The following is a 27,917-nucleotide window of genomic DNA, read 5'->3' on the forward strand; positions in this document are numbered from 1 at the left end:
TTGGCAAAGATTACCTCATGCCATGTCCTCCAAATAGTACAATGGCTTCTTTCCTGAAATGCCAACAAAGCAGCCCCTGCATCACACAGGCACTGCGGGCAGTATTACGTTAGTCATTGAAGGCGCCGCCGTTTTTAAACAACTAGGTCCTTCCTTTTTTATTGGTAATGTTTTCAGTGGCAGTCTTACACACGATACACATCCCCATTGCCACTAACTCTGATAAGGCTTAATTTCCCAGCACTGTGACACCACTCGTATCCTCTGGAACTGGCGAGGGAATGAGGACGCCCCTAAACAGATAGAGGAGAACTTACTTCCTCACACTTTTTTTCTGGAGGGGCAACAGGCCAGCAGTCACAAGCTGGAGCAAGAGTGTGGCCCTCCATGGCTTTGCTGAGTGAGCTTCTCACAGACATCTCTCCCGGGAAAGAGATTTCTTAAAACCCATTTAAAGCTTTCCAAAGGGCAAAAGCGAGATGATGCTGAGCCAATGTTACCATAAATGCTTCCACTCCTCCTAATTTCATCTCGGAAATAAGGAAGGAAAGAGGCAGTCACCACTGCTGACTTGCCGATGTCTCATCCAGCAGCTCCCCACCCGCTCCCAATTAAGAAAGAGACGCTAAGAGCGAAGTTAATATTACTGCAGGGCCGTCGGTATATTAAAGGTTGTTAAATTAAAAAGCCATTAGTTCAGACCAAAGTCTCCTCCATCCACCACCCACACTTGAGCATAGAACATTCCAGGCAAAGCCCCCTTGCCCTTCCCTCCTTGGCGAAGTCCTCGAGGGTGGGCAGCTCGGCGGGCGGGGTGGGGGGTGGGTGGAGAGCGGAGGGAAGGGAACGCTGGAGGTGAAGACTCGGTGCCAACGCAAAGCACTCCGCCAGGAGCTTCTGAAGCACAACAGTCTCCCAGGACCGTGCCCACGTTCCGCTTCCCTCCTTCCCGAGACTCTTCCCGGCTTAGGCTGGAACCGCGGGATGGTCCGGGGACTAATGAGGTGGCAGCGGCTGACGCAGGGATCACGGTGAGGGGAGATTTCATCTCGCGGGGAGAGGCACTAAGGGAGGGTGGGGGAGCGGAGGAGAATGAGGGAAGCGGGGGCAAAAAGTAGGAGGGGAGGGGAAGGGAGGAGAAAGCCAGTGGAGCAGCGGCGAAGGCAGCAGAGGTACAGGAGCGAAAGGTGAGGAAGAAAGAGCAGGTTCTCGGAACGGCGCCGGCGGGTGGGCGGGGGTCGGGGGCGAGGAGGCGGCGCTGCCGGGGCGGGGGCCGCCGCGGGGAGGGCGGGGAGGGTCGCCGTCAGTCAGGCCGAGCGGGCTCGCGGGCCGGGGGGCGGGGGCCGGGCGCACAGCAGCGCGAGGGCGCGGCAGCTCCGGCACCCCGGGTTGTGGTGGCCGCGCCCCGGTCCCGGCGGTGCGCCCTTGCCGCGCTCCGCGTCCCTCCGCGCCCGCCGCCCCGGGGCTACCCCCGCCCGCGCGCGCCCGTTGGGGGGCCCGGGGAGCGGCGCCGGCGGCCCGGCCGCATTGTGACGTAGCGGGGCCGCGGCAGCGCCTCTGCCGCCAGCCCGCTTCTGCTGAGAAGGTTTCAGCTCCCGCCGCTGCCGTCCGTCCGTCAGTCCATCCGTCGGTCGGTCCACGCTTTGGAGCCGCCGCAGCGCCCAGAGCCCGGGGTGAGTCCAGGTCTGGGGCGGGAGCCGCGGGGAGGCGGGGGACGGCGGCGCGGGCGGCTGAGCCTTTCCAAGTTTGCACTGGGCGACCTGGGAGGGTATCGCCCCGGCTCCCCCCCGGAGCCCCGGGCCCCCTTTGTGCCGCGAGTCCGGGCTGCTCGAGAAGCGGCGGCGCCTCTGCAGAAAGGGTTTAGGGGGAGGTCTCTATAGTAACGGCGGCGGCGGCAGCCAAGCGGCTGCTCTCCTTGGGGGAGGGGGAACGGCCCCTGCCTCAATTTCCAAAGGATTGTTCTTTTTATTTGTCCATTCCGTGTGGTGACTGTTCTTGCTGCCACCTCGGATCGTATCGGAGGCAGGGATGGGCAGTGCCGCGGCTCCTAAGAGCTGAGATATCGAGGGTCGAAGTAACAGTAGTAGCAACAGTACCAACAACAACAATAATCGCAAAAGCGGACGCCTGGGGTTGTTACTGCCCAAGGGGAGCCGCTCGCTCGTCCCCCAGCTCCCTGGCTGCCCGTCCTGGCCCAGGAACCGACCGCCACCCTCCGGCGCTATCCTGCGTCCCGGGCTCGTCCGTGTCATTTGTAGCCGGGAATGTTTCTCTCTTGGCCTTCTTTCGTGGTGATGACTTTCGTCTGCAGGTGGTAAGTGAGGTGAACTGGTATTTGGCTATTGTCAAATGCCACGTTTTGTTTATTTCATTTTTACGAAAAGAAAAGAGGGAAAATTATGAGCTATTACTGGCAGCCATACAGTTTCCACAGGAAATACTAGCATTCTTTGAGGAACACGCTACTGCTCACAGCGAAGAAAGTCTTTAGGAAACAAAAAGGCAATAGCATTGTTGCTCATTTTCAATGGACCGCTAGGAAGGGGGGAAACGTGGTGTTTTTTCCTGTGGGAACAGGCTTTCCTTGGGAAAGTTAATTAAGGAAGCTTACTGTTGGTGGCGGTTTTTCACTTGCTGGTGGCTGGGCCCCACTCCTGTTGGCTTTTACTGACAAGTGCCCATCACAGAGCCCAGAGGAAGGGAGAACCACTGCAGGACAGTCTCACCACACACCACGTGCTGTGGATCCCAGCCAGGGTGCAGTTTGCAAAATGAAATAAGGGCTGTCTGGGGAGGTTTATGAGGATTACATGTGTGCAGAGTACGTCAGTTCTCCAAGGTGTCACTCTAAACACGTAATTTTCAAGCATGGCTTTCCTTGCTGAATCGGCAGGAAGGCAAAAACCTATTTCTCTCATTATGGAGCAGACGTCCCAGTTGGGAATGGGCTGAAATCTGTATTTCATTTGTACACATTGAAATTGTAAATGGCAAAGAGAACAAGGTGTAGGAAAGCAGTATGCTGATGTGTTCACATCTGGGAGAGAATGTCTGTTGGGTATTTCTGATGCATCTCAATGTTAAACTACATTCGACCTGGTTAGAGTCTAGGGAGACACCTTTAAGGTGTCCTTAAAACTATTTGAAAAGGTGTGACATTTTTGTCACCATCACAGAAGTCTCTCTGGAAGGCAGTATTAACTGAAGATTACCCATAACCAAATATATAGGAGCTCCAAGTCGAGAAACAGGAAGAAGGTGGTGCTTCTTTTAAGGATCTTTGGACCTCTCAGTTAGAAATAAAAAATTTAAAAAAAAAAGGGATACAATTTTGAATATAAACTTCATTTTCTCTATACCTAGCATTTCCTGAGGAAAGGTTACAAGATGGTAGATTTGAAATGATGCTGCATTTATTGATTTGACATTTGCCGTGTATTGATGTCCAAAGGGAAGTGATTGAAGCAAATAATTTCTGTGTCTACTGTGTCACAGCTTTGTTGATTCTGAGCAGTTATTCTGATGCAGGTGTACAGTGGAAATGCAGATTAGAGGCCAGGAAACTTTGTGTGCTCTGTTGTTGTGGAAGGAACTGCAGCGGTACTTCACCACTTGTAAGCAGAGGAAAACCCACATAAACATCTAGTACAAATAAATGATCTTTGATATTATCAGAGAAAGCCTGGAGCCATTTTTCTTGCCAGATTGAAGGCATTTCTTGTCAAAAGAGGACATCCCCCAAGGAGCAGGTGCATCATTATGAGAAACACTAGGGAATTTCTCTTTTAAATGCAAAATCTAATTGAACAGCAACAAGAGAATCAGTGACACTCTTAGAATAGAAACCTTGTTTTTGGCAGTCTGTCAGCTTAGGGTTGCAAACCAAATAGGAGAAATATGTGTTTTGGAAGAAAAATAATTTCCTGATGGAAATCAAACATTTGCTTCTGTGAAATTTTTACCTTTATATACTTGTTTCCTTGTGCTTCTTAGATGGTGTGTGGATTCTGCTTATAAGAAGTAATTTTCTGAAAATGAATCAATGAAATGGTTACTTATGTGATATGCACCCTGCATGATTTTATACTTATATGGGTTAGATAACTAGATTTTATATTTTATGGTTTGTACCTAACCATCTCTTTTTTTAAGCTTTTAAAGTTAATGATCAAAATATATGTGGAAATGATGAATGTTGATTGCTATGACTCACGGCTGGGCCCCTGGAAAAGTACTGATTGATTCCTAAATAGTCATTATGCATTCACTCTGTACATACATGGGTCATAAAAATAACATGCAGAGTCTTCTCACATGGAACTTACAAGGGGGTGAATAGGACACATGAAAAATTAAATAAGGGTACAAAACATGAAAAAAGATATTTCATAATTGAGTGTCCAAGACACTGAGTAGTAATTGAAAAGGAATTCCTGGGTTGGGGGGAGGATACAGCTCAGTGGCAGAACGCTTAGCATGCACAAGGTTGTGGGTTCAATCCCCAGTACCTCCATTTAAAAATAAATAAATAAATAAGTAAACCGAATTACCCCCCCAAAAAGCAATTTCTAGAAGAAAGTAACCAAATCAGCTTAGATATTTTATCAGTTATCCATTGCTACCTAACAAATCACCCCCAGATGTAGTTGCTTAAAACAACCCCTACAGCTCATGACTGTGGTCGGCAGCCCAAGTTGGGTTCAGCTAGGTGGTTCTTCTGCTGGTCTTGGTTGAGTTCCTCAGATATCTTCAGCCAGCTGGTAGTTTGGATGATCTCGGATGGCCTCGTTTCTGTCTGGTGGTTATTAGGCCAGGTTAACAGGTGCCTGGGCATGTGCCCCGCATGCTCCAGCTGCCTAGCCTGGACTGCTTCATCTGGCAGTCACCCAGTGTTTCAAGAGCAGCGAAAGAGTAAACCCCAGTTCAGGGTGATTTTTAAGCTTCTGCTTGTATTTGCTACCCTTATATTGGCCAAATCAAATCACAAGGTCACCCCCAGATTCAAGGGGTGTTGAAAGACGCCACTTATGGCCAGAGAGAGCTGCAAAAAATTGTAGCAACTTTCTGTTGTTGTTGCAATCTAGTACATGTTTGAAAACACTTGTCTTAGCAAATGTTTTCTGCTGAGGAGTAGCATACTGTAAGATAGTGTTCCTGTAGACAGCCCAGAATTAAGGTTAGGGAATTAGCCTATAAATCAGTGTCCTGTAATCTTTGTTCTGTAAAGCATAGGTAGAAGAGGAGTGACACAAAGATAGCAAAAGTTTAGCCATATCCTCTGCCAGTGGTGTTGGGATGGTTTGGAGACAGTAGGGTGGTAACGGAGTCAGCAAACCATTGTTATGAGGTGAGGAGGGCTCTAACAAAAGGGGAGACAGAAAATGGAAAGGAAGGGATGGATCTGGGAGGTCCCATATTTAGGATTAGGTGACTGATTGCAGAAGGTTAGTGAAAGCCTCGAGTCAAAATCATTCTGAGATTTAAAAAAGCTTAAGTAACTGAAAGAATGATTGGGCTGTTGTGAGAAATAGAGAAATCAATAAGTGATTTATTTGGGGGGAGGAGAAAAATTCAGTTCCAGGAAGGTTGATTAAAGGAGATAAATTGAATGTGAAAGTGCTTTATAAGCTGCAGAGTATGCTATGAATGTTAGTATTGCTTAGTGTCTAAATCACAGTGGATTGTATACAGTTAAGTTTCTCTAGTTGTAAAGCAACAGAGAACAAAATGCAACCTGGAGGACATCCTAAGGGTCAAAGGCGAGTCAGAAGCACTCTCAGGAGAGGAGCAAAAGTACGCTGGGAGGCAGGGGAGGAGGAACTGATGTTCTTTTTCCTGAAGCACACAGCTGGAGGTCTGCTCTTGGAAGCGCTGCCTTTGGACTTAGCCTAGCAGGAAAGAGAACACCTTTGGCCTGGTTTGAGTGGCAGGCCCACTGCTGAGCCAGAAGCATTGACTGACTGCCCCTCCTAAGACAGCACACAATGGGAAGTAGGTGGTACTTCCACAAAGGACTTGGGAGCACTCTGTCAGAATTGGGAATGGACTCAGGGTGGCAAAACCAGCAAATATCCGCCAGAGGCGGAGGCTTGGAGATTTATTTGGGCAGAGCGACTGGGAAGCAGGCAAGGCAGAAGGTGACAATTTAGGCATATTTACATAGAGGTATCAGTGCATTTCTGGCGTTTCTGTCTGGCGGTTAAACCCCTGCTAATGGCAAGGTTTTCTCATGGAGGGAGAGTAGAGCCTGGCAGGAGAGCCCGGCACAATGTGCCATCCAGGCTTTTCCATACGTGTCAGTGGGTGTTTTGTTAGAGAGCAGAGGAATGTACAACCATTCTATTCCGTCTTTCACCTAAGGCCTCAGTCGAGGTGCTGCTCACCAGCCTTGTTTCATAGATGGCAGTCTGAAATTCAGGTGGCATCCTTCACATCAAGTGCAGCTGCCGGGCCAGACAGAGACACCTGGCCTCTGTAACGTCACACAGTTAGCCTGCACAGCACACACAGCTGCACTTCGTGGAAGGGCCTTGGATGGACCGGCTCAAACCCAAGTGTATACTTGTCTAGTTTCTATTGCACAAGCCTAAGAACCCTGAAGATATTGAATAAATGTTAACTTAATGAGTGAATGTGCCATTATCTGCTGCAGTAACATTTTCAAAAAAAATCTGGTCTGGCTTTTCATGATTCTCGGAAGAATTTGCTACAAAGACCCTAAATGCCTTTTGTAGATTTAAATGTTTTAAGGTACTAGTGTCACAGTAATGTAGGTCTTTATGATCCACCACTTACAAAAATAGACTTTTTTTCTTTGAAACAGTTGTCTTTACTCTTTGTGTTTGTCAGGACTCTTGGCAGCAAGTCATACAGAAACCAAATGTTCAAGTAGGAAGGGGCATATCCTGGTTCCTTGGAAAAGTTCAGGAAGGATCCAGTTCTGATTTTCGGTCTTCTTTGTGGTAGTGAAATGGTCATCAGCAGCTTTAGACTTAATCTCTATGGAAAAAGATAATAATTCAGGATTAACTCTCATTAGACTACTTTGATCATATGCCCACGCCTGAGCCAGTTCTAATGGCCAGAGATTGGGAATGTGCTGCCTGGCTTGGCCTTGATGATGGGCCCAGTCCTGGAGCCTTGGGGGATGGGAGGAAGGCCTGTGTGAGGAGTGGGTCCAGCGTGAAGGATGTGCCAGTGAGGGTGGTCAACAAAAGCCTCCTAAACTGAATGCCGTGACAGCAGGAAAGGGGTGGTTTTTAAAGAGAAAATATTGAAAAGAAAAGAGTAGGTGCTGTGTAAGCAGAAACGGCTGATATCTCCGGTTCCACCTGTTTTCCCTGGAGGACACAGCACAGCCCACTAAGCCACCGAGCCAGAAACCTGGGAGTATGCCTGATCTGATCATCTCCCTTCCCTCCTCCCCCTGATCAGTCACCAGGGCCTCCTTCTCCATCTCTGTCTTACTCTTCCTCCATTATTTTAGCCACTCCCTGTTTCACTCCTCACAAGTTGCCTCTAGAATGCTGCCTCCAGTCTCTCTGCTGCCAGGCCATCCGTCTCACCACCGCCTGAGTACTCTTTCTAAAGAACAGACAGATAAAATCGAATCATGACTCCGTGGTCAAAAGGTGCAGACTTCCAGCTGCAGAATAAATAAGTCTCAGGGATGTAATATACAGCATGTGGACTATAGTTAATAATAATATATTGCATATTTGAAAGTTGCCAAGAAAGTAGATCTTAAAAGTCCTCATTGAAAGAAAAAAGGTGTAACTATGTGCAGTGATGGATGTTAACTAGACTTATTGTGGTGATCATTTCACAGTATATGCAAATATCAAATCATTACATTATACACCTGAAACTAATATAATGTTATGTGTCAGTTGTATCTCAAATGAAAAAAGGAACCATTCAAAACTTCATAGCCCTGGGGAAGAAGTTCAAGCTGTTAACCATAAATTCCAGGGTTCCCCACCATGTGTGTCCTGTCTCCTGTTGGATGCAGAGGATGGATGGGAGGAAGGGTGTGAAGCAGACTGCCCATGTGATCCCCATGCTGCACTGACTTATTTAACATTAAGTTCGTCAGATGTCCATTTTCTCTCATTTTCATGCTTTTGCATGTGCTGTTGTCTCTGTGGAATATTATTTCTCTTTTCTTGATCTAGTGAACATCTCCTTCCAGACACAACCCAGGTGTTATTCTTTCAAGACCCCTTTGCTGAATACCCTCCCCTGCCCAGCCCCTGCCTGGGACTTGACCCTGTGGTGCAGCATTGGGAGCACTTGCCTGGCTCTCCTGCTGGTCTGAATGGCTTGAGCGCTGCACCGCACCGTGCTTCCTCGTCTTTGTATATCCCTGTGCTGAGTACAGTGCCTCTCACATCAGATATGCAGAATAATTTTTAAATGCATTTTAAATGCAGAATCACTAATCGTCAGGTTTTTAAGGTGATTTTATAGGTTTATTCTATTTCCTTTACCTTCATTCTTGCATTTGCATCTTGGAATATTGGACACAAAGGCAGGTTCTTTTTGAAATTGCTGCTCAGACACTTTTGCAATTCTCCCAGCTGTTGATGTGCTCATTTCCTCCTTGTTTACTAAGAACTACCATAAGAAAGAGGTGGAGAAATATCAGTGACCCCAAGTTAATCTCAAGGCTGGACTCTATGGCTCAGAGGTTTGTCTTCTTACCATAAAGAGGATATGTAATTGTTACTGTCTGTGAGGTACTTACTACTATGTGTCAGGGACTTAGCAGAGGCTTTACAGTTATTTTCTTACTGAATCCTCACAGCAGCCCTGGAAGGAGGTATTAACCTTTATCATCCTTTTTCTCCATATGAGGAAACTAAGATTTAAACAGTTGAAGCAGCTTGCTGGCCACTAAGCTCCCTGTTCCTGGAGGTTGCCAGTCTGCCAGGCACTCATCTGGGTTGTTGAGGAGTAGGTCCAGTCTCTGTTTGGGCTCTTCCAACTCATCTATTAAGATATTTTGTTGTTGTTCTGAAATGAAATGACCACTTCCTAAGAATAAAACATTCCAGCTGCCTCCTTTGGCCATCAGTTTTGTCAAACATACTGTGGAAAAAGATATTTAAAGAGGTAAGGACTCCAGTGCTACATGTTTTTGAAATTAAGGTGAACTTCTACCTTGGAAGTTCCAGCCATGTTCCTGTGATTCTGCTGTTGCCAGATACTAAAGGCCTCTTACAGAGGCTGTACTGTTGCGTGTAAAATGCGGGCCTCTTGATCAGACATGGAAGAGGCTTAGTTCTGAGAACCACACCGAAAGTTACACCATAGATGTACAAAATGAGCTAAACACTTTGGAAGCCACAGAAGCTGAAGACTGCTCCTTAACCTGTTTTCAGTCTCGGAGTCTTTTCAGTTCTGATGAAAGCTAGGGATTCTTTCCTTAGAGAAAAAAGATGTGCACACACTCACACACACCGCTTTGTGTTTGATTTTGAGTTTCCATCTGTGGATTTCCTGGGGCTCCATGGACTCCAGGTTAAAAACCTTGCTTAAAAGCTATAATCTGGAAGGACGATAATAGCTGTTGTTGAGTGTTTACCACGTATCACCTGTTACCATTTATTGTGTTCACCATGTGCCAGTCCTTTCTGAAAAGCACATCATAGCCAACTAACCCCCTAAGATGTGCATTATGAGCCCTGTTTTAAGCTGTGAAGAATGAAGTTTGGAGAAGGAACTTGCTTGACTCCCAGCTGTCAAGTGGTTGAGAATGGAATTAAACGCAGAACCTCGACCCGCGTCACTGCTGCTTGACGCGGCCTCCACGCCATTCACCTTACCAAGGGAGACCCGAGGCCCGAGAGCCGGCCAGTGAAACTTCCCGGCCTCTGCTAGTCCTCACCTCTCTCAGCCTTCCCTGCCCTGTCCAAAGTTGGTCAGTAGCTGCTTCGGCCGCCAGAGCCTCCTGGAATGTTTCTCGTACTTCTCCTGCTGGGAGCAGAGGAGGGCTGGGAAGGCCTCAGCTCGCTGTCCTCCGCCACCTGCCACGACTCTTTCGCACACAGAGGAGGTTACATTCTTAGAGCGATCAGTGAGACTGCTCCACCGTCCCTGGGTGCGCGCCTCACTGGTTCCTGAGTGCCGGCTGCACACCTGGAACCTTAACTCAGTGTATGCGCAACATCACAAATACTGCATGTTCCCCGCTTGAACCCGTCCTCAGGCATTTGCTTTGGGCCCCAGAGTGCCGGGCTCCATACTCCGTACTCAGAGCTGTGGTCCCAGCAGCACACAGATGTGGTTCCTGAGCTCACAGCACTAACATCTGGCTCAGATCTAGCCAAGAAGGGGACTAATTAAGAATTTAAATAAAGTGTGATAGATTGGATGAAAAGGAAGTGTAAAGAATTTGTTCTATACCAATTTCCGTTCATTGCAGCTTCAAAACACTAGTACCAAATGTGTCTGCTTCTTGAGCCCTTTCCACCTTGCCTCAGGGTGTTCAGAGAGCTTCAGGTTTCCAGAGACTTCCTCAGCAGAGTAAGGAGACACTGCAGGGCAGTTCCTCCCAGACGCCGGTTTGCAGATGAGAAGGCAGAGGGAGCATAAGACAGGCTGTAGGTAGGGTGAAGCTGGGGCTGGTGAGTGGGTCTGGTCGGTCCCCTGCTGAGCACAGCTCCCTGTAAACCATGGGCTGCTTCTCATTTACTAGGGATGTGACTCTTGTCCTTGTTTCGGCCTTCATGTTGTGGTCTCTGTGCTGCAGATGAATCGGGCAGGTAAGTGCTCTTCAGGAAGCAGACACACCGCCAGCCCCTGCTTCCTCTCCAGAGCCGCTCCTGGGTTCCCGTGTGTCACCTCTTCTCTCATCCACGGCTGCCTCTCCCTGCTCACCCGCCAGCCTGAGACAGCCTCCTGGGCTTCCTCCCCAGTGTCTGCTTGTGACCAGAACTGGCTGCTAGAGATAGGAGGATCCTCGGATGCGAGCTCCATAGGTCACTTCAGATTTTCTAGCAGGCTCAGTAGGAAAAGTAAAAGAGAGCAGGTGAAATTAATGTTAATAATAGTTTACTTAGCCTAATATATCCAAACTATTAGTATTGCCCACTTAAGCTATATTAAAAAAACAACGTTAACTACATTCTTTGCATCCTTTTCCCCCAAACTTTTTGAAATTTGGCTGTATTTTATTCTTAATCTAGACTAGCCACACTTGCAGTGCCCAGTCGCCCCATGTGGCTGGTGGCTCCCATGGTGGACTGCAGGCTTAGGCTCTAATGAGGCCCTGGGAGTCCCAAGGGCAGCCGCAGCACCTGCCACCTCTTTCTCCCCAGCACTTAGCTTGCGCCTCTTCTGTTTCCCCGATGGGAGGTGTTGTACTCGGCTGTCTGTGCTCTCGAACCTGGGCCCTTGAGGGTAGGGAATGTGGACATCATCTTTCTGTCCCCAGGTATAGAGTGCAGTGTTTAGTAGGCCCACCATTGGCATTTGTGACTTTGAACACATTAATGAGGTGGGGAGAGTTATTTGTAACCCCAGGAGCTGAAGGGATTTGTTGGTAGGGGCCACCTCCCCAGCCCTGGCTCCTGCCTTTCAGTCGCAGGCTGTGTCCTAGGCCACTGAACCACACTGGAGTCAGACTGAATGGACAGGGGGCTGCTACAGTCAGAAGGGACATTCTTGCCTAGAATTCTGCTGAGCTTCTGTGTGTCTCATTTATTAGCTTAAAGCTTCATCTCCTCTAATATTGAATAGTAAGGGAACTTACCTGTAGTCTAGCATGTTAAATTGGAACGATCTTATTTAACAAGAAGGGGAAAAAAAAATAATAGGACAGACCAAACAGCAAAACAAAACTCATCCACTGAACAAACCTCCTACTGAGATCACAAAAAAGGCCAACTGACATCTAGAACATTAAACATACAAAGAATAGTCTGCATCAAGCAGCAGCTAGAGTCATAATGATGAGATTTCTCTCTGTTTCCAGTGGTTTTGCAGTCATCACTATTTCCCCTGAGAGAACGGGAGATTTATGTCCTGAGTAAATTTGTCCTTGTATGTACAGTATTTAAATTTTGCAAGTACTGTTAACCAACTAAGTGTATGTGCTTGCTTGTCTATTGTACCCCTAATGATAAAGGTCACTTAAAATAATTCACTCAGCCAAGTCTCAAAGGTTGGCACTCCCAGAAAACCATACTAACTACTTATTCAAATCAATTCAAAGTTTGAAAAGAGAAGAAAATATTAGTGTTTGATCTGTTAAGTCATAAAAGCATTTTTAAGAAGGGCTTCTTGTCTCATAAAAGAGAATGGTTACCTCAGGCCCTCTCAAAGAGTACGGTGAAATAGAAAGTGGGATTAGTCCTAACCTCCAGTTTACCATTGATTCCCATTTTCAACCTGGAAAGCTCGTTGACCTGCTTGAGGCTTTTGTTTTTCAGAGTACATACAGGGAAACATAAGTCCTCCTGTCACACACCATGTAGGAAGAGGATGACTGAAGTCTAGAAAATGTTTTGACCAATTCCTCAAAAAAACAAAACAATGGTTTGGAGCAGTTGGAGGGCAAAGTAGCTGCCAATATTTTTGCAAAGTAAATTCTAAAAAGTTAGAAAAATCATAGCATACATCCTGTTGTAGGTAACTAAACACTCACCGTGTCTAAGTAATTTGAAGGTCTCTTTTTAATAAGTCAAGGATGGTTCAAAACAGACAATGCTTTTCATCTGTTGGCTCCGGTTTGGGCAATGCAGCTTTCATTTGAGTCTCTTTAAAAAGAACTCACGCCTCTCTGAAACTGCAGTGTCCTCTGTCCAACACGACAGCTCTGGTGTGCTGTGTTGGTGTAATTGAAAACCTATAAAAAGGCTGAGAGCTACTTTTTGAATTGGCTCAGTGGACTTGGACTGGATTTGTCAAAGTGGTGAAAGGTTTAAAGGAATTTTCATAAATGAGGTCTCCAAGCTGTGTTTTAGTCATGCAGTTCCAGTGAACTCCACGGCCTGTGAACTCGGAGAACGACGCCTCAGAGAAGAGCAGTCATATCAAGATGGAAATAAATGATTCATTCTCATTCCATGAGTTCTGCAGACATAAGCACTCTTAGCCGCTGATCATCATAATTTAGCAGTACTGTTGTGCACTAAAAATACAATTTAAAAGCCTAATCTTTAATTAAGTTGAGTACTCGCAGATTAACATGTTAGAAATCTTGGGCACTGGATAGAGCATAATGTTTACTCCTGTTGCAGGGGAGTAGCCCAGCTCTTCACAAGCTGCAGATTGATTTGATAAGAAGAGGGATGTAAGCTGTCAATGATTCTTCTTTGTTTCTGTTTCATAATGTATGTAAATGTATTTCATGCAGCAGAAGTCCTGCACACTCAGAGCTTTCGTTGGTAATAGAAAGCACAGGTGTGTGCACCTAAGTAAATGTGCGGAGAATATTGGCAAGAGGGATTTTACCTAGAGCTCTTAGATGAAGTAAGCTTTGTCGAATATTTGAATTTGTAATTTGAATATTTGAGTTTGTAATGAAGTGAATTTGTTCATTTGTTAGAATCATTGAGAAAATAGATTGTTCTTTAGAATATAATTACCACGAGACTAATTGATGGTTTTGCGTTCTTGCTCTTAGTGGGAAACTGTCAAATTAGTAGAAAAATTGGATCTAGGTTGATGGTTTTCCAAAATCATTAGAACTTGCGTGTAGAAAATCAGCTCTGCTATTCTTTTCCCCCTTCCCCCCTTTGGTGGACCTCACCGTGTGACATTTCGTAGAATAGTTTTTAAAAATGCAAAAAGCTAATGCTTGCACAGCGTGAAAGGGAGTAGCTGTGCCAGCTTACTTGCCTTGTCCCTGGAAAAGACAAAAGATTTCTAAGTGCTATTTCAGTCAGGATCAGGCATGAAAGAGTGGCCTCCCCAAGCTCAAAAGAAGAACTAACAAAAATCCCCAGGGGGGAATTTCTGATCCATTTGGGGCAGGCCCTTGTACAGAGGGCTATTTCAAAGCAGAGGCCTTCCCTAAAAGATGGAGAATAGCAGAATATTGATTGTCTAGAGGAACAGTATTAGCCTTTGGATGGCTTGTCCTTATTACAGGATTTTATTGTGTGTTCAAACTCAGAACAACCTGGGGAGGGACCAGGTGCTGTTGAGGGCAGGACCCTGACTGAACTCTAGGCTATGTGCCCACAACGTCTCCTGGTGAGTAACATGCTTTAAACTTCCCTCTGGATACTTGTTGACTCATTCCTGTAGAAAGCCACTTGTTGATTTTAGTAAGAACGTTCTCTCAGTCTGCGCAAGTACGGAGCACAGTTTCAGGCACATACTATATGATCAGTATATGCTGGCTGAGTAAATAAATCCTTCACCCTGTCTTGCAAGTAAAGGTATTAATAATATAAGACCTAAGGCTTAGTCCATTGCAGTAAGTAGAGGTTAAAGGCTTGTCTTCTCAAAAGATACCATCATGTAACCTGTGTTGTTTATACTCAGAACATCCCTGTGAAGCAGGATACTGTCAAACAAGTGGACAAAATGCCACGTGGTGGAAGATTTCACTGCTCAGCCGCTAGTTGGAATAGGTGGCGGAATTGTAAGAGCTCTTGATGCTAAAAGGAATAGTAATGAGATGGGAAGATAACAAAACTGGCACACAGATGACAAGCTTCTGGGGGGTGGTGATAATTTCCTGTCATTCTCAATGTCACCCGAAGCACCCAACAGCATGCTTACAAATGGTGTGGGGTAAGGATGGTGGCTGGAGGCAGACTGCTATTCCAGTTATGAGCATGGATTTGAGTCTCAGAGCTTCTTACTGTGTGTGTGATTTGGAGCAGCTTACTGAACCTCTTGTTATTTTGATATTGTTTCTTCTTTCACTAACCAGTATTGATTGCTTTATTTATTCAAGGTAAGTTTTGGATGATGGGGATAAAATGGAACCATGCATATCTGATCCACTGTCTTCTTGTCTCCACCTGCTCTGTGTGCTGGTTGGGTTTGGCCAATGGGAGGCATCAAGAGATTAACAGACAGATAGGGAGAAAGAGTTTGAGCTCTTCATTCCTTGAGTTCCTTCCTTCTCAGGTCACCTCCCTAGACTGTTAGCCACTGCTTCCGGCAAGCAGCCGTCCTGAATTCTGGTAACTGTGCCCTCCCCTAGACACTTCATATTGATAACTGCTCCCCTTTAGTCTTGCTAGCTCAGGGTACTGCCCCATCTCTTGTTTCTCCAAGTCCTGCCCACACCTTTGCAAATGACCTCTTTATTAAAATAGAGTTGAATTGCACTTGACTGTGCCACCTGTCTCCTCTCGGGAACCTAACACAAGTGAGGGAACCTGACACAAATAATTTGTCTCAGAGGGTGTTGTAAGAATCACGTGAGTTAGATAGAAATTAAAACAGTGATTGGCTTATAGTAAGTATTCAAGAAGGTTAAGTATTATTATCATCATCAGGTTTTTTTAAACAAAAGTATTGGGTTTGTCATTAATTGTTTTAACAATGTTTTAAAATTTTAAAAGGGTGACAGAACAACTATCATCTTATAAATGTTAAAAATGGGAAAAGTGAAACAGAGGAGTCAATGGCTAAGATCACACAGCGCTTCAGTTTTACAACTGAAAGATGAAGATTTTTGACCTTGTTTCTTTGCACAGGATACAGAGTCACAGCATGTCTGGAAAAGAAAGTTGCAACTTCAGAGTATTTAGTAAATTAAAACATAACCTACTTGGGATAAGTGGGTGTACCTAATGTAATAACAGCCTATTCATGACCACTAAATGATAATTGGACTGAATCATGAATGGCTCAGCATCTTCACCTTAATTACTGTAATTAGCCAGGGCTAAGCATTTCCACATTTATACCCTCTTGGTATTGACAAGACAGTTGATCCTTAGGATTGAACTCCTTCTAGATTCTTGAGGGTAAATATGTTTGTTTATAATCAAAGATTAATAGGAGACCAGCATTTTGATGCTTGTATTGTAGATTTTCTGCACTTACACCTTTTTCTTACTTCCATCTTAGAGTTCTCATTCTCAAGTCTTGTAAAATAGGGTCACTCTGTAATATTTAGAGCCATCTCATCTTTAAGTTGTAGTATACTCAAACTGTCAAGAATGAAAACTAACAGATTCCCTGAAGAAGTAGTGGTCAGTTTGAAAAACAAAATGTCCTACAACTTTTTTCGGTTTGGTAATAAATTTCTCATAGTTGTTGAAATTTCAGACGATATACATGATTCTCTCAATGTCTTGGAAAAAATGTAGATGTATTCTCTAACAGACTAAGAAATAAAGTGAATTTCAGAAATGTCTCTTTTGTACAGTTAAGTAGAGTCAAGGGAGGACTAGCAATTTGAAAGGCCTGTTGATGTCAGTCTGAATAAGGATTTACAGGTTGTCTCTTCTATTCAAGGAGCTGTTACTTCTGGAGGGAATGATTGTCCTTTGAATGTTTGGATTTCTTTTTATTCTTTAGCATTTTCTTTAAAGTTAAACCCGTGTAGGGTTTCTGTCTTCTTCATAAAGAATATCCCTTTCATATATTGGGCACTTAACAGATATAAACTTTCTCAACTATTTGTTTGTTTGCTTCTTGTCTTTGACTTGTCCTTTCTGGAAGAGAGATTATATCAAAGTGACCTCTCACTTGATGGCTAAGGAGGCCTCCTGTTGCTTCCTTTCACTCTTTAGATTTCATCTCTCTCTTTTTTTTTTTTTTTTTTTTTGCCTTGAGTGAAATACAGTGGTATATTCACTGAGAGGAACTAGAGTATTCATAGTAATTATTATTCTAAATGGTTACACTCTTTTCACCACATCAGTGTGTCGACATGCATACTGGTAACATGGGAATAAATTAAAATTCTTTGTAGATCATACTGAAAATATCACAGTATACCCAAGAACCTTCTGTGGCTGCTTGCCAAACAGAAGTAATCATAGACTCTTTAGAGTAATGGATGATGTTTGCAGAAGGAGGACATGCTGCTTTATGCCGTCATTCTGTAAACGTGCTTTTATACCTTTTCCTGTGTAGCTGTAGCCTTTTCCTTCTCAAAACTTTCTATCTAGTGAAGGAGGAAAACTTGTCTATCAACAGTAGGGGTGGGGAACAACTGCTGTAGAAAGAAGGAGGAGGGAGCAGTGAACTCCACCTGGAGTCGGGAGGAGGGTGGTCAGATCATCAAGGGCTTCCCAGGAAAAGTGACATTTGATTTAGAGTTTAAGGTCAAGTAGATGTTCACCAGGCAGAAAATTTAGTGGACGGTGTTGGAGTCTGACAGACTTGGGAAGTTATAAGTGTTTTGGTGTGACTTCACAGTAAGATGTATGGTGGTGTGGAGTGGCAGGAGATCATGTTGAAAGGATAACTGGAGCCGAATCTTGATCTGCTTCCCAGTGTGGACAAAGCATATCTGTCTTTTTTAATAAGTGATATTCATAAATCCTGCATGGATTTTTGTGTCATCCATCCTCAAGGGTTATTCTGTCACCTGCATTGGCAACTTCCAAATTTTTATCTCTAGCCCCGGGCTAGAGATGCTCTTTGACTTCTGCTCATCTGCATTTTGATGTTTTGTTAGCTCTCACAAAGTCTGCACACATCCCCCCCAAAGTAAACTCATCATTTTCCCTCAAAATCTTGACTCTGTCCCAATTTCTTAGTTTGGTGAATGGCCCCAATTTTCAAAGTAATTATCCATGACACTCCCTTCTCTTGAACCCTCCCAGTATCTCCCAACATCCATATACTCAACAAGTCGCCTTGTTTACTCAGTTACTATCAACATTACTGTCTCCTTCCCATGCCCATTCCTACTATCTGTATTCAGGTGGTCATCATCTGTCCCTTTGAGTACCACAGCAGCCTCGTCACTCAGCTCCACCCCTTTCTGATCTGTGACTAACCTCAGTGTTACCAAGTTGATCTTTCTGAATGAATCCATCAGTAACTGTGCTAGTACATTTGTAGTAGGTTCTCATTGCCTGTGGATAAAATCCAGAATCCTTAGCATGACATACAAACCCCTGTGGTTTTGGCCCTGTCCACTTGTGCAGCCTCCTAGGTCCCATGACTGATACCCTACCCTTGTCGAGACTCGTTGAATGACGTGAAGCTGCCTGTAATTTCCAGTCTATCAGTGCCCTGGGAATTTGCCTGTTCCTGTTCTCAGCCTTCTTACCCTGTCAGCTCACTCCTCCTGACCTCTGCCTCTACCCATGCTGGGGTGAGGTGTTTCCACAACTGTGTGGTGGGAGGCTGTTTACTTTTCTCCACTAGACTCTGGGCTCCTTGGTGTCGGGGACCATGTCTCGTCCATGTCTGCCACGGTCCCAGTGCTCAGCTTCACGTCTGGCTCAGAGCTGTAGCAAAAATAATAGTGTTAACAAAGTACTTACTGTAGACCAGGCAAGGTGCTAATTTATTTGCATACATTATCTCTCTTAAAGGGGAAAAACAAAATTGAGCTATGATTTGGAAAGGGAACGTGGCAGAAAAGTGAAGATTGGGCAAGAGATTTATTACAGGGAGGCCAGTAAGGATAGTATTTTATCAAAACAAGTGAAAACTTAAAAGAGATTTATACTAGGGTAGAGGCAGTAGAAATCAAGTGGAGAGAATTTATTATAGTGATTCCTGGAGTTATTGAACTGATGGATAGATGGATGGGAGAATACAGAGCATGGCTTGTGTTCTTTAGAACTTGCCGTGGAGCTTACTTTAACTTACAAGTCTTCATAACGTTGATGCAATGGGTTTATTGAGAGAGGAGCAGCTGTCTAGTTGCAGAAGTAGCCTACGTGGCAACAGCCTAAGAGGAAACAAAATTAAAAGCAGACATATCATGAGAGAATAATATGTGTTGGCTCTCAAAAATAGATATTTAAAATTAAATGTACACATAAAAATTTTAGATACAAAACTAATTTTATTAATTAAATTAACAAATAATTAAAATTAATTTTATTAATTTTTTGAATGTGGAAGTATATTACATAGTGCAGAATTCTTTCCATCAAAAATGAAGCTTCCATTGGTGTCATCGTTAGCTTAGGGTTGGGCAGTAGGGAGTAGTGGTTAAAAGTGACGATCCTGGAATCAGGGTGCCTGGTTTGAATTCCTGCTTGGTGGTTTACTAGCTGTAGGACCTGGAGCAACTTACTTAACCTCTGAAATGGAGGTACTTTCCTTGTTGGGTGTTTTCATGATTAAATGAAACAGAAAAGCCTGTGCTACTGCAGCATAGCGGGGTGTAGCAAGCACTCACTGAAGTGTGGGCGTCCCTCTGTGTACAGAGGACCGTATCCTTAGCCTCAGTGGGAAGGGGACCGGTTACCGCATTGTACTTCAACTCCTGTTTTTGACTAGCTTTCATTGTGTTTTGTAGATGTGTTATAATGGGTGAAATTTTGCCTTATTTTACATTTTAAATGACGATTTTGTTTGCTGAAGTTCACTTCAAGGAACTTTGTGTTTGTGAGGGTCCCACCTAAGTGTGTTTAGTTTCCCCACACAATTCCTGAAAAGAGTTAGTAAGGTGAACAATCTTTTAATGCACCCAGTGTGTTAAAATACAGCACCTAGTTAATTCCTGCTTGGTGGGAATTCTCAAGTTCATTGTTCATTAAGCAGTCCCTTTTACTATTCATTATTTGAGCTATTTAAATGTCTTAACAGGAAGAACCTTTAAAATACGCTGTTTTACAAATGCTCAGAAGAAATAGTCACTATATATTTCAAGGTAAAAATATTGTGACCTTAAGGAGAATTGCCCAGAAATCAAAAAAAAAAAAAAATTACCGATTTAATGACCACTTAACTGATAATGAATAGTGAATGAATCTGTAGTATGAATTTAGTGAGTCTCTTCTAAGTGTCTGCTTTTTTAGCTCCTTTGCCTTCCTTGCTTTCTTTGATCAATATAGACTCAAAACATTTGGTGGCTACTCTCAATCCACTGTCATTCTCTGCACCTTTACGGTGCATTATTTTTTTCTGTCATTGCACTTACCCAGCTTAACATATCTTAGGTTTATTTGCTTATTTATTATCTATCTCCCCTACCTGAATCTAAGCTGCTATGTGTAAGACTTTCCTTTGTTCACTGCTATATTCCCTAAAACTAGAATAGTGCCTGGCCCATAGCAGAAATTCAGTATTTGTTGAATGAAAAAGTGTACACACATAAGCTTGGGCATAGTTGAGAGTCCCAAACAAGATTGTGCTGCTACATGATTGTGTTTTTGTGAACACTGTTTGCTCAGTATAATGTAATGCTTTCACTCAAAGCACAAAACTTGGAAAATACAGAGAAATATCAATAGAAAACTTTTAAATCATTATCCATCTCTGAGACAGTGATTTAACATATTGGTGTGTTATCCCCTTCATGTATTTGGTATCATAATTATCGGCCATCCTGGATATATTATCGTGTAGCCTGCAGTTTTTCACTTAGTATTGTATCATCAGCATCTTTCTGCATTTTTACCAAAGTCTTGTAAAGACTTCTATTTTAAATGGTGGAGTGAAAGTACATTTCTCCTCACCTCCAAACAACAACAGAAATAATGAAAAAACAGAGAAGAAAATACATCTGTAATGAAACAAGTCATTAGTAACAACCCCAGAGCACAAACTTTGAGGTACACCCTCCAAGTCTGTAATGTATGAATACAGGGGAAGGAAGACGTAAGAACCTACACTTATCATCTTGAACCTTGAACAAGACACAGATTTCCTTCAAATTAAGTAAACTACCATAAAAGACATCTCCAGTGTCCCCTGAACTATACACCAAGACCTAGAGCTGTAGATAGACTCTGGAAGAAGTGGGGAGTGACTCCGTAACCATACAAGTGTCACCACTGAAGGGCAGACAAGATGGAACTGGAGGAAGAGCCATTCTCCTGTGCTGTTTTAATTTTCTTCTCCCTTGCACACTGACTGAAGGTGCCTGGGGAAAGTTAAGTGTGGAAAGGAGGGAGGGCAGGGAGCCGTGGCCTGTCAGGGCTTTGCTGGGAGGCGCATTGGAGCAAGAAGTGGGAGGAGCAGCAGGCAACAGGAAAGAAAGACTTTCTGGAAGAGCTCTCCAAGGCTTTTAGGAAAATTCATTACTTATTTCAGACTGAGAACATGCGGAGACCCTGAATAATACTTGGTGAACTGAAAGAGTGAATACTTGCTCCTTAGCCTGTTTGGTAGACGGGCATGGCCGCTAGGGAGAAAATAACCCATTAAGATTAGAAATAAGAATGAAATCGCTGAGCTTGTGCAAATTTCGTGTAGTTTACAGAAAGCGGTTTGTACAAAGATAAGAGCCGTAAATCAAAGATTAAGCAACATGGCACAAAAGGGCATGTTTCTGTAATTGTAAAATGGGCTTTGCAGCAAAAGGTGAAGCTGAGCTTTTCAAATCGCTGGAATGTCACTGTTTATTTATGAGCGAAAATAAAACTCATTTTTAGATAAATGGCTAAATTGAAATACTATAATGCATACCACTCAAGCGCTGTTATGGTGAAAAAATGTGACTATAAAAATGTCACATTATTACGGAACCTATTTGGTTGGTTAGGTATTTTCCGAGTCCTATCTACTCAGTTTATTGACTCCCACTAGGTTTTACTGCTGCCTGCCTTGTGGAGCCAATACACAGTAGCTATTGGGAAAGCAAGATAAAGTCTTTTCTATCTCACGCAGCCTTGAAGAGTTGCGGGAACTCAATATGAACCAGAGCTCATATCGATGATGATATTAGATGAAGTAGAAATAAAGGCACTTTGGTGACAGAGACCATACCTCATTGGCAGAAAAGCAGTGGGCTCTTCAGAATTCATGTTTAATTTGAAACTCAGCATCTTACGTCCTAGATGCTTGCCCTTTCCCTCCAGCACTCAAACTATTAGAGTATGTCCTGCCAATTTAGCCAAGACCGAGCTTACTACACAGCTCGTTAAAAACCCAGTGCAAGGCTGTGTGATAGCAGCAGTCCTGCATTTTGAGAGCCATGCAGGTTAGTCATGTTGGTAGCTTATATTTTACATGGTATCATTGTTAGGCTGCAAGTGAAATGTTTGGAGCCAGATGGCAATAAGAAGTCAGAAATAATGGGGAAGTGGAATGTGTGTAACGGTGGAGATGGCGACCCCAAGAAAGGAATGGAAAACTGAGCTTTGTGAAGAGGAGAGAAGTGAGTCAAGAGGACGAATCTGGTGACAAGATGAGGGGATGCCTTAGCAGGCTTGCATCCCCCAAAGAGGTTATGAGAAGAGGAACTCGAGGAAAATGAAAATAGAATGGCAAACTAATTATAGCAGACACGTTCATACCATGTGCAGGCACTGTCCCAGATGCTTTACATATGTTCACTAATCGTCACAGTAGCCCAGTGAGAGAGGAATGGTTAACATCTCCACTATACAGATGAAAAAAACGAAGCATAGGAAGTTTTAAAGTGATTTGCTCAAGTCACACAGCTAACAAGAGGCCCAGCTGGGATTTGAACATGGGACCCTCAGAACCAAGTCCACACTCTTGGTTGTTATACTGTATTGTCTCTCAGACAAGCGTGACAAGTTAAGATGGCTTGTAAAAGTTGAACTGTTTACTGTATGAAAGAATGAGTTGGCAGTCAGGTCTTTGTTCAAGGTCAACACCTGGCTAATTCATACTCGAGAGAGTTTCAGTAGAGCTCATGTCAATATACAGAAGGTAGTAAAATTTAGAGAGGAAAACATAGAGTGGATTAGAGAAAATACTGTAATAGCAGAGCCTCATCAGGGAACTCTGGGCTCATATTAGAAAAGTTGTTTCTTTAAAAAGTTCTATTTTGTAATTGAAAAATATCTTATTAGAAAATGTGCTGACATTGTGCAACTTTACAGTAGCCCTAGATTAAATAGCATATAAACTATGTCATTGTCACCACTGTGCAAGTGAATTAACCACAGAATCTGGGTAAGTGTGGATTATTCCTTCAATTTATGCCCCTTAGGGCAAAAGTGATGTTGACCCTGAAGGTATGGATAAAGTTACTGCAGTTTTTAGGAAATATTGTTAAATTGCCAGAGATATTAAATCTACTTTTGGCCAGAATATACTTTTAAATGTATTTGACAAAGTGCCTTCACTTTTAACAACTAACACAGTTTAAAGGGTGGGAGGAAAACTTTTAGGCAATTTAAGTACATATTTTCAAGCATTTTTCCCTGTTTACTTATTGTTGACAACAAGATACTGTGTAATAATAAAAATAAAACCTAATGGTTTAGCATTCATCTTTAGTGGAATATAGTTGTTGGGGGTGAGGGCAGTTTTATGGAGAAGTTTGAGTTGAACAAATTGCCAAGGACCCAAAAGATAGGCTTCTTTATGTGCTGTATAGAGGGCTTTGTCTTTACAACGTCAAAATAGTGGCGCAGTTCAGTTAACCATTTGATTCTGTGATCAAATGAGCAAAACTAATTATTTGGCTAACTTAATGTCTTCATTTTTTTCTCTCATCTTCCTCAGTGAGAAGTACTGGTTTGTAGTTGTAGAGAAAGTGGGTACGTTAGCTCTCATCAAAGTAAAAGGCACTTCATTCACCACGTTACAGGAACCTTTAAAGCACACTCACTCTGGCAGATGCACTCTGGACTGTAGCTGCTGCACAGTTGGGATCCCTGGGGAGTAGTCCACGCAGGAAGTTTATTGGAGAGTGCTCTTGGGATCAACACCTGTGGAAGGAAGGGGAGGAAGCAGGAATGGGCAGAAGAAGTTGGGCTCTGATGCAGTCTCACCAAAGGCCTCAGCCAACCCGTGGGGAGTGGAGGGGCTCCTCCTAGCCAGGGGCAATTCCCAGAGAAGACAACAGCCAACAGCTGTCTGGCAGCATCCTTCCCAGCAGCTGGGGGGGATAAGTCCTTCGTTGTGACGGGGAACAACAGGGCCCTCTATAACAAATGACTGAAATATTTTGGAATTCTGAGAAAGAAATGGAAATGATTAAAAAAAAAATCTACGTTTTATTGTTTTATTGTTGACATTCAAGTTGTATTTGGTGTTATCACAGAAGCCTCATTTTACAAAGGAAATAGTGCTAAGAGAAACTTTATTTGAAAAAGTCTTTGCATAGAAAAGGGAAGAGGTCATGTATTTAGTTACCTACAGCTTGTCAAGAGAATGCATGTGTGTGCACAGGATGGTGTGTAATTGGTAAATAGCTTGAGCCACTTTTAGTCTTATGCACTGTGTTAGGAGCTGAACCTATCACTTAATCTGTGTAACATCCCTGTGAGGAAGGAACTGTTCTTCTGATTCTACTGATAAATAAACAGATAGGTTAAGTGACTTGTCTAAGATAACACTAGTTAGTGGTGTAGTCGTGACTCCAAGCCAGGTCTATCCAAATTGAGACCCTTTTATTGATCTCATGCTGCATTGTTAGTTTGAATCTTTGAACCTTAGCCAAAGATTTTCTGCTTCAGTGGATAACTTTCTACCCTAGTTTTTAACCCTGTTGCCTTATGCAGGTTTCTGTCCTCACAAACCTCAGAAATTTGATGTTTAAACTGAGTGTTTATTGCATTTGACCCTTGAGACAGCTTCTGTACTTAAAAGGCAAATATGTGTATGCCCACTTACCAGGATTGTAGTGCTGATGACAGTGGCCCAGCAGCCTGTGAAAATGGGTCCCTTCTGGGATGGTTTCTGCCCTATTAGGAGATGTGTTAGCTGATGAAGGAAATCCACAATGCTAAAATGGGGCAGGAGTCACAGGTGAAGCTGGGTGTACTGATTCCAAATCCCATGCTTGATTCCCCCTTTGATGGGATTCATGTGAGGAAAGAGAAGCGAGTGTGTGTGTGTATAGGAAGTACAGAAACAAACCAACCTTTAAATGACCCTACATTCTAATCATTTCATTTATGATGAGGAGATTCTGAAACTAGTAGAAAGAAATCATTTGAGGGGGCCACTAGGAAAAATATAAATGTGTACACTTGAAGTGTGTGACTTTTGAAATGAATTTAAACCTCATTTAAATTAGAATAACTTCCTGTGGGCTTCTCATTTGATTAGATGTCTGGCCTATGTTCCTTTACACCGTGTTCTGTATTTGGAGGAAATATGGTTGACTGATCCCCATAGTTGAATCAGGTTACAAATAACACAATGCTTCCATTGCTCCATGACAGTGGGCTTTCTCTGGTTTGTTCTTGACAGCACGGTTGAAGTAGGCAAGATTCTCTTGTTACCTTGCTTATTTTAATAGGGTACTGCTTGTGTCGGCTTTTCATGTCATATTTCATCCTCTACAGGAAAATAAGGAATAAGGAGAGTCATTGTAATATTTTCAGTCACATATATTCTTTGATAGAATGAAGTAAATGACAGTCTCAATGTGAAGTATTTTATGTCTTTTCTCAAGCAACTATTACTTTATTCATCTGTCTTTGGTTTCGGCTCCAATCTTAATTTAATGGAGGATTTCAGAAACAGTTGGATGGAACAGATATTTCTGCATGATTGATACAGTGTTCCATATATATTATGTGACTCTGCATTATAAATTATTTGGGACTTTAATATTGAAAACAGATGACAATATGTTTGCTTTTTGAAATGCAGAAAAGAAGAATGTTGGTGTATAGATGTGTAGAGATTTGAACACATCGTGAACACATGCATGTGTGTTCATTAACAACCACAGATCAGTCAGCTTAAAAATACACATTCACAATTTATCAGTATTAATCTAAACATCTGTAAACTGAATTACCACTACTAGTGCTGAAACTCAAGGCCAACTAAGAATTTATTATCATTTTTTATTGTTCTGGGTGTTAAAACAGTCACAGTGCTATAGTAATACTGTTTTACATCTGTATATACATGTACTGAGTTATGCTGACACTGACAATTTATAAAAGTTTATGAATGAGCACCAAATTAAAGATGCCTTTGAGTTCTCTTTTTTTCCTACAGTGAAGTTAGAAATCAAATAGTAATACAATATCTTGAGAATTCATATATAATGTACAAAGATTTAATGAAGACTTTCAGGTTTCACTGTTACTTTAGATCCCCATAGTATTTGAATGGGGTTTCATGTGTCATTTGAGTCTCTTGGCCTAAGTCTTTAAGGGAATGTTCATTTCCTAAAACCTCTTTATGGGCTAAACATAAGAATTTACAGAAGGATTCATGCACACCTCTGCTTCTAGGGTAAGGATCCTAAAGTCATATGTGTACAAAGGCAGGAAGTACTTGGATACTGGGGGCGGGGGGGATTTGGGCATTACACAGAGGGGAGTGGTGGAAACTGGCATATTGAGTGGTGTTGGCCTGGTCTGCAGGAGGCAGCTGGGTTTGTGATTATTTGGGAAGGTAGTGCCAGTTTCTCCACATCTGAATTTCAAGAGAAGACAAAAATATGGGTGTTTTTGTAAAATTCCTTATTTTTAGAACACTGAGTTGGCCAAATCAATCCCTGATGTGGGCTACATGTGGCCCAGAGGCCTCCAGTGTTCACATTCCCATCTAAGTCATGGAAAACTGGAGTCCTGGGTTGTCTGCCCTTTCACATGCATGGAATGCCAGCACAGTTTGCCAAGGAAACTATCTTAATAGAATCTTCAAAAGAGAATCAGAACCAACTTTGGATAGATTTGAAGGTTCTTCTTCAAGTGTGAAAAATATAGTGACCCTCCAGTTTTCTAGTTTAAGCCACATAGATGTACTTTTTTTAAAGCCAAAAAAGAGGGGCGGGAAGTTGGAATCCTGTTTCATTTGGGATATTGTCTTTTATTGATTGGTCCAAAATTGAATACCCAATTTCCTCTTTCCCATTTATATCTCAGCATGAGATTTCCTGTCCTGATTTAAGCCTCTGTGGCCAGTTTTTATCTGATCATTTGTCTGTCTGATATCCTTGATATGTTTTGGTAACATTTTTAACAGAAAATGTGGGTGCTATTTATGGAAAGCAAGCTGGTCGGCTGTGAAGGGCCTCTTGCGATTTCTCAAGTTGTTTTCACATTCGACTGATCCTGGCTTCTAGAACAGAAGTCTGGGAACTAACAGTGAATGTTAGACCACTGAACACAGATTTCTTTCCTTTCCAAGTCTGTCTGCAGGGGCAGAGAGGAAAGATGAATGAGAATGGAAAATAGATACGTGTATCTGAGCAGGAGGTTAATTATATTCATTTCAGACTCAAGCCAGCTTGAAGACAATATAATAATCTATAAAAAATGGAATGCCAGCCAGGAGCCAAACTCCTATTACCTTTTCCTTTTTAAGAGCGCAATATGTTATAGTAATCAGGAGCTCATAAATTGCCCTTACAAGAGGTTCAGAAAAAGTGACTGTACGAAGCCTACTTCAAGTTGAAAACCGTGGGGAGGTTCTTTTCCCGGTTGCACCTGAGGTGGTTTTTTCCATGTGTTGAGTTTCGTTCTGGGTGCTCGGTGGAGAACATGGGAATTCTGCTGTGCTTCTCGAATGTGTGATGGATGAGGAGGGGTCGAGCTGCAGCTGAGTTATTTTAAATACTGAGGAGCCAAATGTAAATAGTACTCTGTAGTGCGGTTCCCTTGCTGTACATGTGAATACAGAGAACCGTCATGTTTTCCCCTCATATGGACTAAGAGACCTGGTAAGAATTAAGTGCAGGGGTGGGGGGTGAGAATGGGAGTAAGTGGAAGGGAGAGACAAAACATCGCAGTGTCTTCCACCCCGGACCTCTCCCTTCCCTCATGAGGAAAGCTTCTGTTCCTCTCCTTCATCAATAAATGCTAAGAATCACAGAGTAAAAGATCGTTGATTTGAAGTGTTGACACCTTGAAGCAAAGGCATGTTTTTCAAACTATTTACAGCAGCTATGAAAGTAATTTAGAAAGTTGATCTGA

At 43.1% G+C, this 27,917-nt stretch overlaps 1 protein-coding gene across 6 annotated transcripts in view; it reads left to right on the forward strand.

The window, feature by feature from the left end:
• Positions 1–335: 335 nt before the first annotated feature.
• The window catches only part of SNCAIP (synuclein alpha interacting protein), a 142,639-nt gene continuing 115,057 nt past the window's right edge, over positions 336–27,917 (forward strand). The window contains exons 1-2 of one of the 6 annotated variants that reach the window (XM_074360549.1): positions 336–1,031; positions 1,553–1,673. The gene's annotated coding sequence lies outside the window, so the exon portion shown is untranslated. Of the gene's footprint in view, positions 1,032–1,120; positions 1,188–1,372; positions 1,674–1,733; positions 2,315–27,917 lie in introns of those variants that run through there. The other 5 variants (XM_074360550.1, XM_074360551.1, XM_074360552.1 and 2 more) reach the window with 5 other exon arrangements.

The sequence above is a fragment of the Camelus bactrianus genome, chromosome 3, assembly GCF_048773025.1.
Source record: "Camelus bactrianus isolate YW-2024 breed Bactrian camel chromosome 3, ASM4877302v1, whole genome shotgun sequence".
NCBI classification, from domain to species: domain Eukaryota; kingdom Metazoa; phylum Chordata; class Mammalia; order Artiodactyla; family Camelidae; genus Camelus; species Camelus bactrianus.